The sequence below is a fragment of the Macaca nemestrina genome, chromosome 12, assembly GCF_043159975.1.
Source record: "Macaca nemestrina isolate mMacNem1 chromosome 12, mMacNem.hap1, whole genome shotgun sequence".
In the NCBI taxonomy this organism is placed as follows: Eukaryota; Metazoa; Chordata; class Mammalia; order Primates; family Cercopithecidae; genus Macaca; species Macaca nemestrina.
In genome coordinates, this window is record NC_092136.1 from 53,629,086 (window position 1) to 53,641,450 (window position 12,365).

General features: G+C 48.3%; 1 protein-coding gene across 36 annotated transcripts in view; it reads right to left on the reverse strand.

Moving 5' to 3' along the window:
- The window catches only part of LOC105486894 (microtubule associated monooxygenase, calponin and LIM domain containing 2), a 260,006-nt gene that overhangs the window by 211,994 nt on the left and 35,647 nt on the right, over positions 1-12,365 (reverse strand). For 8 of the 36 annotated variants that reach the window (XR_003019234.2, XR_003019232.2, XM_071075091.1 and 5 more), the window contains exon 2: positions 3,251-3,325. The exons of 23 other annotated variants lie outside the window; for them this stretch is intronic. The gene's annotated coding sequence lies outside the window, so the exon portion shown is untranslated. The remainder of the gene's footprint in view (positions 1-3,250; positions 3,326-12,365) is intronic. 5 more of the 36 variants (XR_003019235.2, XR_003019231.2, XM_011749979.2 and 2 more) reach the window with 1 other exon arrangement.

Consider the following 12,365-nt stretch of genomic DNA (forward strand, 5'->3'; position numbering starts at 1 on the left):
CAACTCAGTACAATCCAGGTACCCTGGGGCATCAAGGACTTGAAAATCCCAACAACCTTTAATCCCATTTTCCTCTGATACCAACCAACTTTCACTCCTTAGATCTCTAGCAATCTCACCAGGTTAGAGTCTTCTCCCATGCTGCTTGGCAGGAGACTAGGGCAGCAACAGGGAGTTCTTATCTGCACTCTGGCATAACTCAGGGTGGGGCAGGGGAGAGATGGCAAAGCTACAAAGGTCAGGATGAAAGTGCTTACAGAAGCAAGATCTGACCTCATGAGGAGGAGGTGATCTGGAGGAGAAGACAGTGCTAATCACAAGGACAAACTGAGAGAGGCACTGAGGACCAGGACCACAGAAGTCAAGGAGACTTCTTTAAGATGCCACCAAACTTCCACCCCTCCCTGACTTCCTGAATAAGAAATCTGAAGGCAGCTGAGGTTCTATGACTCACCCAAGGCCACATAGCTAAGCTGTGGACAGCCAACACCAGAACATGGGTCTCTTGGTCTCAGCCCACTCTTGTTTCTACTCTATTCTGTTGACCTCAAGAGTCTAACGAGGCCAGCTGGATCCCTTGCAGACTCTAAGAAACATGACCCAAGTGTCACTTAGGAAAAGAGCAGACCCAGCAGATATTTTGATAACTGCCTTCTGGAGCCTATGAATTCTTTCCCATCTCGACATGGTTTTCTTGTTCTTTCTCCAGCCCTTGCCACAAAAATATGGAAAAGTTCAGAGGTCAGTGACAAGGAAGAGGTAGGCTCCCTTGACCCTACAGAACCCTGCATATCTAAGATAATACACACCTGTCCCTCTTCCTCAGTCTAGAGAAGGTTGGTGGGGGAAGGGTAGAAGGAAGAGATGAGTGAACTGCCTGGAAGGCTGACCTGTTTAGGCCACAGGTATTATTCATGGGCAATTAGATGGGTCACTGAAGGTCTGTGACAACAAACAATAGGATCTGCTTCTGCCAAGGACCTCTCATAGATCAGTGTCTAGCATATCATCTCAACGTCAGGAGGAGGAAGCTCCAAGTAAAAGTCAAGAAATTAATTATTCAGTGTGCGTGACCTAGTTCCCAGAGGTAAGGGTGGGTGAGAAGACAGCTCACCAGTTCCTTATCATGGCAAGAAACTCAAATATTCCATAGGGTAGTGTTCTCTTTGCTGCCAAAAAGGGTCCACTTATGGTTAAGAGTGGCCAAAAAAAAAGCCAAAAGTCACTCATTCCACAAGTGTTTACTGAGCTCCTCTTATGTCTCAGGCCCTCCAGGGATTTACTATGGTTGGAGTTTAGCAGAGGAGAGACATCATGGAATTTATAAACAGCAGGACTGCGCCATGCCCCAGCTCAGCCCTTAGACAGCTGCATTGCCTTGGGCAGGTTAAGCCTGCTTAAGGCAAATTTCTCATCTGTAAAATGGGAGAAGTCCACCTGCTTGATCATGAAGATGAAATGACCTTTATAAAATGTAAAGTGCAAAGAATATGAAGTGTAAACAATCATGATACAACATGACACACTTCCCCTGCCCCAGAGAAGTGTCTCATTTGGGAATGCTTTAGAAAATAATCTGGGGTACCTATCTGACAAGCATCACATTCTCTGTAATTTGGGGAGATTTTATGTTTCACCCTGCCAATGGAGATGAAGCTGGCAGTCAGTCCCAGTCCTCAAGTCCAGGAAGTTGCAAGAAAAGGTGGAGTGAACACAGAAGAGTAGCCAGGACCCACCTGGCCCTGGGTCAAGCCTGGATTGAATGGATGAGCCAGAAGGGACCCAAGATTCCAAGGGGAAGAGAGAACAGCAGCACATGTGCTCAATCAGAAACAGAGCAGAACCAAAATTTCTCTGAGGGCAACAGGATTGAGCCAGCCAGAACTGCTCACACTCCCCTCCCCACACACATTTCAGACAACGTTGGAATTTACTGTTCATCGCCCGACCCTCCTCTGTGGACAAACTGTATTCTGTTTCTCCAGAGAGGGGACCGTTTCTCAGGCTGTGGCAGACTGGCCAATCAGCTCTTTGTCTGGGTCTTTCCCCAGATACTAAGAAGGAGAACTCCTGGAGCAGCTTTCCCTGAGGTCCAGTCAACCCCTTGTCATCCTGCCATTCAGGACTCCCGTGGACTCCTCACCCCACGTGATCCCTCAGCGCCCACCAGGCCAGCTGCCAAATGCCCTGACACGCACGCTGGCTGCCCCTCCGCTGGGGCCTCCACCCATGCCCAGGTTTCTTGGATTGGGTCCTGATGCTCTCCTCTCACACTCACCTTCATCCTCCCTCCTCCCACAACTAAACTGAGCCTCTTCAAGGCCCTGCCTAGGCTCACATGTCCAGGGAAGCTCCCAGAGAGAAGGGTGAGTTTTATTCATCCCTATGTTCCTTCTAACTCATGGCTTTCTGTGAGTTCTTTGCCCTCCTGTAAACACAGATTTATGGTCCCAAAATGTTCTCTGATTGCTGTATACAGGAGCAGAGCAGAGGAGGAGGGAGGAGGGGTGCCAAAACGCCAGACTGGAAGTCCAGGGCCTGCATTTCGATTCTCCATTGGACACCAGTGAGTCCTGTCACCTTGAGAAAGTATCTTCAGGCCAGGCCTCAGTCTCCCTGTTTGGCAATGAGGGGTTTACTCTAAACAACCTTTCTAATTATAAGGTTTGACATTACAGAAACCAGGCTAGCCTGAGACACAGAAGACCTGAGTCCTAGGCGCTTATTAGCCTACCACCTGTGGCAGGCTATCCGACTCCTCAGACCCCAGCCTCCACATCTATAAAATAAACGAGGATAATATGACCACCCCACCCAGGGCACAAGGTTCCCATGGAACACTGCCCGTGATAAAGCTTTGTGGACCGTAAAGCCCTGATCAAACCTCAGGGGTGAGACTCCTTGAGTCCACAAACAGCTGCTGGTCCCCTGTGATGTGCCTGGTACTGTACCTGCCGAGAATTGCTGCCTGGCTCAGACAGGAAAGCTAGAGTCTGGTTCCTTGCCCTCAAGGCTCCCTCAGCCGGTAGGTGGGACAAGCAGATGAACGAACCTTAACTCAGTGGTGTATCTGAGGCATGAACACAGTGCTAGGGGAGTGCAGAGGAGGCGGTGCTGACTCAGAGGGAACAGCGCGCCCTGGGCATGGCAAGCTGCCCCAGGATGGTGGGAACATCCCACACTTTCCTAAGCCTAGGACCAGCCCCCAGGAGCTACTCCATGGTAAACAAGATCTGCCACTGTGACTTACTCACTGGATTCTCAGGCATCACAGTGGTTAAAGTCTCCTCTTTCTGGGATGAGACACACACAGGTTGCCATCTTCCTTTAAAAACAAGAGCCCAACAATTAATGTCAGTGACATCATCTTAGCTTACACCTCCTTTCTAGTCTCCTCCAAGAGGTCGCGCATGCTTGTGCACTTTGCCTTGTGGGACACTTCACCCAGCAAGAGGAAATGGACAGAGAATCTCTCTCTGTGCTCCAACAAGTTTTGCACATGAAGAAAGGCATAGCAAGATGGCTAAACAAATTCTATTGTTGGCTGCAGTCAGGGCACCCTAAGGGCTTATCAGATCTCTACACAAAGACTTTGCTGAGGAGTAGGAGGGATCTGGAAAACAATGCTTTATTCGCTGCTTTAGTAAAAACAGAAAGTGTCAGAATTTCTAAGCATGAGACACAATGAAAGTAAATCGAGCAGGTGTAAAACTTGATAACAAGTCCCCAGTGTGAAACTGGTCCCATTGTCTAACGCTGAGTAAACTAGGGAGTTATGAAAGTGCACCAGCTGATCATGGCTGAGTTTCCTAAACCAATTATTCTCTTGGCTTCTAGTGACGACCCACATTATCTGATGACATCCTATTGCTTCTGCAGAACATACCTCTACACCTGTTTGGAAAACAAAGCCCAGAGTTACAAAATATTTCTAATGATTTACCTCCACATTAAAAAATAAATCAAAATATTTAAGAAGTAACCTTAAGGGGACAAAAACTAACACAGTTGTGAAATTTGACATCTATAAGAGGCAATACTCATACTCCAGGGAGGTATACGTGCACTTTGCTCAACAGAGTGGTGCCTCCACACACACACACATATACTCTCACACACACACACGCTCTCTCTCTCTCTCTGGCACATAAAGAGCACATATCGTTAGAGTGCTGGGAGATGGGATTCGATTCACTGTTCAGAAATCTCAACCTGTTAATGGGAGAGAGCCTACGAAGTGCTGTGTACCGGTCACACATGGAACCATCAAGGGTGGAGACTAGACCTGCTTTATCTCAGTGGCTCCTCACAGACAGCAAACAGAAGCTTGCAGAACAGATGGCACTTGCCAAGGCCCCAGAGCAAGGCAGGATTGGAGCCCAGGATCGGCTGCCCCAGTGCTCATGGTTTTTCCCACCAAGCTGAGGGGAAGGTGTCCTGGACATCAACTCTGAGCATAGCCCTGGTGGGCCCACACACTGGGCGAGCCTGGCAAGTTCCAAGGGCGGCCACCTGGGCAGAAGCGGCAGCCCTACCCGCCCGTCATCATCATTATCAAGCCCACACCCCTCGGGGCCTGTGCCAGCTGACAAACAGGCCGGCTTGCCTGGGCCACATTCTATCAGCCTGAGCTGCAGGCTCTGTGCTGCTGCTTCCAGCCAGAAGTCAGAGTGGCTAGAGGCCTTGACTTGTCTACCCCCTGCTCCTCAAGGGGAGCTTCTGAGAGCCGTGGGTGGGGAGCTGGACATCCTGGTACAGAATTGCATCATTGGTCCAACCGGAGTTTCAGAAGCCAGGGACCCTGTCAATGCTTTCTAGATCTCAGGAACAGAAGTGCCTGTCCACGCTAGGGCATTGTGGAGACAAGCAGCAGGGACACGGGGCTCTCTAAGGTTCTGCTTGGGTTGTCTTCATGGTGGGTTGGAGGTAGGTATGACTGGACCAGGCTACAAGGGCTGACCACCAGTCAGATGCTCACAGAGGCCTGGGCACAGTGTCCGGCCACTCGAGGGACCAACTCGTACCCTCTGTCTGACCAACAGCCAAATACACTTTGAGCTCCCTGTAACACCAACAAATAGAAGGTCCTAGAGTCCAATACTTTCTGGCCTTTGAGCGTCAGGGCCTCTGTTCCTTCATCTGTAAAATGAGGAGCTTGATACAATTGGTGATTTCCTCACCTGGGACCCCATTCAGTGGCCCTGCTCCAGGTACCCTGACTTTCAGAGACACCGACAAAACTACTTAGTTGTTGTAAGAGGGAGGGATTAACCTGGGCACAGGTATTGCCTTGGGTAGTTAACACTGCTACCTCAGCTAATACTCCCAGCAACCCTGTAAGACAGGTAGTACAGTATCATTACAGAGGGGGAAACTGAGGCATGGCCCAGCAAAGTACCTCACCCAACGTCTTAATGAGCAGAGACCACAGCAGCCCTGGGACTACCAATGGAGCTGGCCTGAGTCCACACCCATGCTCATTCCCTGACACGATATTTTCCTTTGTAATCAACCAGCATGAAGAAATGCCATCTCTCCTTGGACTTGCCATCAGGCCAGTGTCGAGCAAAGAAGCATGAGGCCTCTGGTCCCTCGTGGGCATGATTTGGGTGATACAGGGAAGGTTTCCTGTGAGATTAAGTGGGACATGACAGGCCCAAGTGACAGGAACTCCGGGAACCTTCCTCTTGGATGTTTTTCAAGTCTAAGTTCTTCCCTGAGGGACCCCAGCACTTGGACAGGGCCTGGAGCCTCCAGGCACTCAGTAAATATTTGTTGAATGAAGAAATGAATAGTTTCAATGCACTAAAGACTTGTTCAAGAACCATCTGGTGTAGGTCAGTGTGAGATATATCAAGACCAGCTAAAACCTCACAGCTGACCCCTCAGCAGCATGCAGCAGGTAGGGGTCTCCACATCCCAGCCCCTCCCCAGACTGTGGACAAAGACTCAGGTGCTGAGCCAGACCAGGGGAGCTTCAGACAGAACAAGAGAAGTGTTACCCAGTGAGGCAGTTAGGAACTTGGGCCCTACCATCAGGCAAACCAAGGGTCCTATCCCAGCTCTGTCATTTTAAATTAGTTGGATGGCCCTAGACAAATCACATCATCTCTGTGAGCCTCAATTTCTTATTTTAAAATGTGGATGATGTTAGTACCCACTTCATAGGGCTTCTCTGAAGATTAAATGAGATAATGCTATAAAGGACTTAGCACGCTGCTCGCTCAGAGCAGGTGCTTCGAGGTGATATCTGTTATTATCTGCATCAGAGTGGGTGGTTAAGGGCACTTCTGGAGCGCTCTGCTTGGATTCAATTCCAGCTCTCCTCCTAACTAGCTATGTGACTTTGGGCAAATGGCTTAACTTCTCTCTACTTCAGTTTCCTGGTATGTAAAACAGGTTGACGGTGAAGATTAAATGAGTTATGCAGGTAAAGAGCTTAGAATGTGTCTTGCAAAGTAGTTCAAGAAAAGTGAGTATTATACTTAATTATTAATATTACTAGTATTCTTCTCTTTCTCTCTCCTGATAACAGACTCCACCCCATCTCCCACTCTCCAGCCAAAAAGGAGGGTATAGGACTCAAGGTGGGCTCATGGGAGTATCTTTTCTCCTTAGCAATGGTACGTGGGGTGTGCACATGCTCCAGGCCAGGCCAAATTCCAATCTGAAAACTCCTGGGGAAGGCCTGGTCCTCTCAGGTTGGCGGCAGGGCTGTGTGTGGCCAGCTGGGAGCTACCTACAGCCATAGTGCACTGAACAGGGGACTCTGGTCTGCGGATGCTGGAGGTCACATGCTGCCTTCCTGGGGCTTGATTCTTCCGCACCTCTTTCGAATCTTTGAGCCTCCCCGAAACCTTCCAATGTATCCTTTTTAATCTAATTTTGTGTGTGTGTGTAGAGACAAAAATTTTAATCTAATTTTTTTTGTGTGTGTAGGCCCTTGCTATGCTGACTATGCTGATCTTGAACTGCTGGCCTTGAGCGCTCCTCCAGCCTCAGCCTCCCAAAGTGTTGGTATGAGAGGCATGAGCTATGCATCCCATTTTTGCTTAAGCTCATTCAAGTTTGGTTCCTGTGCCTTGAAACCAAAAAACTCTCAATTAATAATAGCCCTCAACAAGTGCCTGCTTTATCATCACCAAATCCCACCCAGGAAGAAAAGCCAGCTGCACACCTGGTGAGACCCAGGCAGCCAAGCGAGAGCAAATATGTACAGCAAGGTATCTACAGACTGAAGTGAGGGGAGGCCACTGCAAGCCCCTGGACCAGGGCCCTTCCTGGGAGAAGAAGGTACTGAAACCAACAGCAAGCAGCCCAGCCCTGTGCTTCCTGGCTGAGAACCGAGCCTCAGACCCAGCCCCGGGGCCATGCCTATTATGAGAGGGGAAGAAGAGAAAGAAGGAAGTTAAAACTGATTTCTTTGACTTTGAAGTGGTGCAGAAAAAAAAAAAAAATCCAGACAGCTATTTAAAACAACTCTTTTTAGAGGAGGAAGTAAGGAAGAAAGCAGGGAGCATGGATAAGTGAAGAAAACTTGCCTTGTTTGAGTACTTAAATGTGCCATGCACTGTGGGTCACACTCTTTGAGTTGTATAATCTTGTCTAATATTCAATGAAACACTGGGAACTGGATGATCATCCAGCCCATTTTCCAGGTGAAGAAACTGAGGCTCAGAAAGGTCAATAACGAACTCACCAAGGTCATGCCACTAGTGCCTCGTGCCTGTTCCACCCAATGCACTCCACCTCCTCAGTACATTCTGATTTCAATGGAGCCTGAGGTCTTTTTCTCACACAGCCCATTTCTACTGTCACTCACATCTGTGCTCAGATCCCTCAGAGGTGATGGCAATGTCCTGCTGCTCCTTTATTCATAACTACTCAGAGGAAAGGGCAGCACTGAGACACAAACAGGAGAGGCAGTATCTTGACAGCCCAGGTACATCCTTGGGCAAGTTTCCTTTTTGAGACCTTAGTTATTTCAATCTCAAAGAGCTCTAGTGTGATTTTACTGGATGGCATGTATCAGTGGGTTTCCTGCTCTTGAGGGCAAGATTTGCCTATGGCTGATAAGCAGCCAACAGGCTGTAAAACATCATCTCCCTTGCATGTTTTTTGTTTTATTTTTGTTTTTTTTCTCAGTCACCTGTCCCAAGAGATTCTGACTTAACAGGGACGACTATAGTGCCTGACGCATAGCATTGTGCTAAACAATATTATCTTTGCTTGTCTCACTTACTCACTACTTTCTGGACCGGCACCCAAAGATGATCTATTCCCGTACCCCATGCCTACTAATAGCACGAGTTTAATTTCCTTCAGGAAAAGAAGTTGCACCTTCAGGTGTGTTTCTAAAGGGTTTTAAAGAAATGGAAAAAATGGCCAGGCATGGTGGCTCATGCCTGTAATCCCAGCACTTTGGGAGTCCAAGGCAGGCAGATCGCTTGAGGTCAGGAGTTTGAGACCGGCCTGGCCAACATGGTGAAACCCCATCTCTACTAAAAATACAAAATTAGCCAGGTGTGGTGGCACATGCCTGTAATCCCAGCTACTTGGAAGGCTGAGGCACAAGAACCGCTTGAACCCAGGAGGCAGAAGCTGCAGTGAGCCGAGATGGTGCCACTGCACTCCAGCCTGCGTGACAGAGCAAGACTCTTTCTCAAAAATAAAATAAATAATACAAAATATAAAGAAACAGAAAAAAAAAACCATGGCCTGGTAGCAAAAACTAAGAACCAAAACATGCCAATGACCGCCCATCTCTCCTGCAGTATGGGCCATGAGATGAACACACAAAGGAGCACAGGCAAGCGCCTTCCTCCACAGGCCCCAGGGAACACAGCACCAAGGTCTGCACAGGCATAAACTAACCAGTGGAGCAAGGAGTAAAGACACAAGCATCAGTTGGTACAAAAGAAGACATAGCCAAGATGGAAGTGGTAGCCTCTAGTGTTTGCTGGAGAATTAAACTGGAAACTATGATCTGGAATGATATGAAAATCTTCCTTACAACAATCATGTCAAGAAGAAAAGCCCTTGGCAGGGCCTTGGCTGTATCTGTGGGTATAAGGAAAGTCAATAAGCCATCCCAAGCAGAAAGCCTCACCTGCTGACCCTCACAGGACACAGGCTTCATAATGCCACAAGCTGGCAGCTAATGGCTGTTCTCTTGTTTTCCAGCTGCCAGCTTCAGACAGTGGTTGCCCCAGTCATGGGGGATTATCCAGGCAGGTATTTCCCTTACTTTTCTTTTTCTTTTCATAACTTTATTCTCTGCTATTTTAAAAAATAAAAAGGAACTGGCTCATTTTCCCTGAGCGCATGATTTGGTTTCACTCCTGGGTGAGATATGGTGCCGCACAGCATAGCACTGCCTGGTGTTGGAGTGGCATGCAGTACACTAGCAGGGATCCATGGGCAACTTGAACCACATAGAAATCTGAAAGAGGGTGGAATGTTCAAGGGGTCGCATTTCCTGCGCTCCCCCCGCAAACCTGGTTTCCCTTAAACCAGCCAGGAAATATTATTCAACCAGCATTTGCTGAGTGCCCTGGCTGGGACTGCGAGGAACACTAAAAAGCATGGGAAACAGGGGCCAGGACTCAGGAAGCAGAGGTGGTAGAAGGATGGGTGTTGCCTCACGGCAGCCCACCCCTAGGCTTGGATCCCAGCCTTGCTGCCTGTCTGTTGTGAGACCTCAAGCAAGTCATTTCAGCCCTAAGGCTCATTTGCTCCCCTTTGTGGAATGATACTTACCTTATAAAGCTAGGGTGAGGATTCAATGAAATAATAGCTATCAAAGAATAACAAAAGCTGCCATGTGTTAGCCATTTACTATGAGCCTGGACCTGTGTGCAAAGTGCTTTGCATGGATTATTCCATCCAATTCTTACAACTTCCCTCTGAGGTAGGCATCACATCCTCAATCTCAAATGAGAAAATGAGATTCAGAGAAACGAAAATACTTACTGAAAGTCATACAGCTCATAAAAAACAGAGCTAGGATGTACCCAGCCTCCATGCAACTGCCTGGAACATGGTGGGTGCACAAAACATGTTCCCTGCCTTCCCTTCACAAAGCCGAGAGCGTGAGAAAGAACTCCCAGGAAACAGGTAAATGCTGAACTGGGGGCTGTTGGTTCTCTGCCAGGCAAGCATATGGAGAAAGGAGAGGGAACTGCGTCTGAGACGGTTTAGGAAGCCTTTCTGAAGATGGCAGGGCTGAATCCAGACTTGGAGGATGGGGTGTTGAAAAGGCAGAGAAGAAGGAAAGTGCTAAAGAACCAAAGCAAAGAGTTGGGGCCAGGGATGGCCCAGGTGCAGAGGAGAGGAGACCAGCCAGTTTGGAGGATGAGAAGGGGGAGCTGGTCTGACCGAGGGATGGGCAGTTTGAGCCATTACCTTGGGGCAATTCTACTGGGATCTTTCTCACCTGCACCCCAGAGGCCCTCCTGCCTCTGCTCCTCCAGTCACGCGACCATCACAGAGGGAACTGAGAAGCAGTTCCGGATGCCAAAGCCCAGAAACCTCTCTCTTCCCGCAGCAGGATCAGAGTCCGCCTCCATAAGCAGGTGTGTTTGCCAATTCCCAGTGTGTGCTGCTCTGCAGACCTGCCAGGCCCTAATTCTAGCCCAAGTGCTGAGGTGCCAGGAAGCTAAAATGCTGCCATGTGCACTTAAGAAGCACCACCCTCAGAGCCTCCGCCCAAGCATTAAAAGTTGGCAGTAGGGAGGAGGAGGCACAGGTAAAGCTGAGGCTGTAGGACCTGAGCCCCTTGTGGCAGGGTCCCTATCTTGCTGGACTTTGTATTCCTCGCACCTGCTGGGACACTGTAGGTACTTCCTCAGTAAACTTTTGTTGGGCTGAACTAAACAGGAGATTCTTCTGCTTAAGGAACAGCTCCAAGGAGCTTAACAAGTCTGAATTATGGGTTTGAGCCCTGGGTTTAGTCCCATCTTGGCTAGAAGGATCATGTGCTTGTTTGCCTCCCAGGGAGTAAGTACTCCCCATCCCATCCCTCTGCCCTGTGGCCTCTGATTCGGCCCCTGCAGGCCCCTGGCCAGGCCCCAGGTGGTGACTCTGGGTTCTGCATCTCAGCATGTGCTCCTCGTCTTGCCTCCTCCACCTTCAGTTGCAGGGTTCCTCAGGGCACATTTATGCTCAGGACAATTTCATACTCAGACACTGCAAATGCTTAAAGCTACAATGCTCTCCCCATTGTCTCCCGCTCCCCACCAAGCTCCAAATGCGAGTCCCAGCCCAGACCTCAGATTCACAGAGAAGGGAAAATGGAGTGGGGATGATTTGAGCAACTCCAATCATCAATCAGCTCCACTCAAGGCCATCACCATGTGCTTAGTTTGGGAGTAACAAGACCTGGGAACAAAGGGTGAAAGTAGAATTGCATAGGCTGGCACAGTGGCTCTCGCCTGTAATCCCAGCACTTTGGGAGGCCAAGATGGAAGAATAACTTAGAGTCCAGGAGTTTGAGATCAGCCTGGACAACATAGGGAGACCCTGTCTCAACTAAAAAGAAAAAATTAGCCAGGCATGGTGGTGTGCACCTGAAGTCCTAGCTACTCCAGAGGCAGAGCTGGGAGGATCATCTGGGCCCAGGAGATTGAGGCTGCAGTGAGCTGTGATCGCACCACTACACTCCAGCCTGTGTGACAGAGTGAGACGCTGTCTCATATAAATAAATAAATAATAAAATTAAAAGAAAAACAAATGAAAAACTCTCCATGTAATTGAAGACCACCAAAAAAAGAAGAGGAAGTGGAAGAGGAAGAAGAGGAATAAGAAGAAGGAGGAGGAGGAGGAAAAGAAAGAAAGAAAGAAAGAAAGAAAGAAAGAAAGAAAGAAAGAAAGAAAGAAAGAAAGAGAGAGAGAGAGAGAGAGAAAGAAAGAAAGAAAGAAAGAAAGAAAGAAAGAAAGAAAGAAAGAAAGAAAGAAAGAAAGAAAGAAAGAAAGAAAGAAAGAAAGAAAGAGAAAGAAAGAAAGAAAGAAAGAGAAAGAAAGAAAGAAAGAAAGAGAAGGAAAGAGAGTATAAAGGTTGGCTGGTCACATGACCTCCCCCAATCCTCTTTAGGAAAAGGGCTAAAGGGGAAATGATGAATGGCTTTAGGGGAAGAGTCAATCTGAAACTCCAGAACAAAGCTTTCTGGGATAGGAAGGGGGGTGCCTGTTTCATTACTTTCCACCTGCAAATTTTTCAACACTGCAGAGTCTCAGTCTCCTGACCTGTTCACTGGGGAGAGTACCCAGTAACCACACAGGGTAACTGTGAAGACCAAATGAAATATGAATGGGAATGTGTTTGCAAACTGTAAAGCACCCTTGGAAATATCAGACATTTTCCAGAT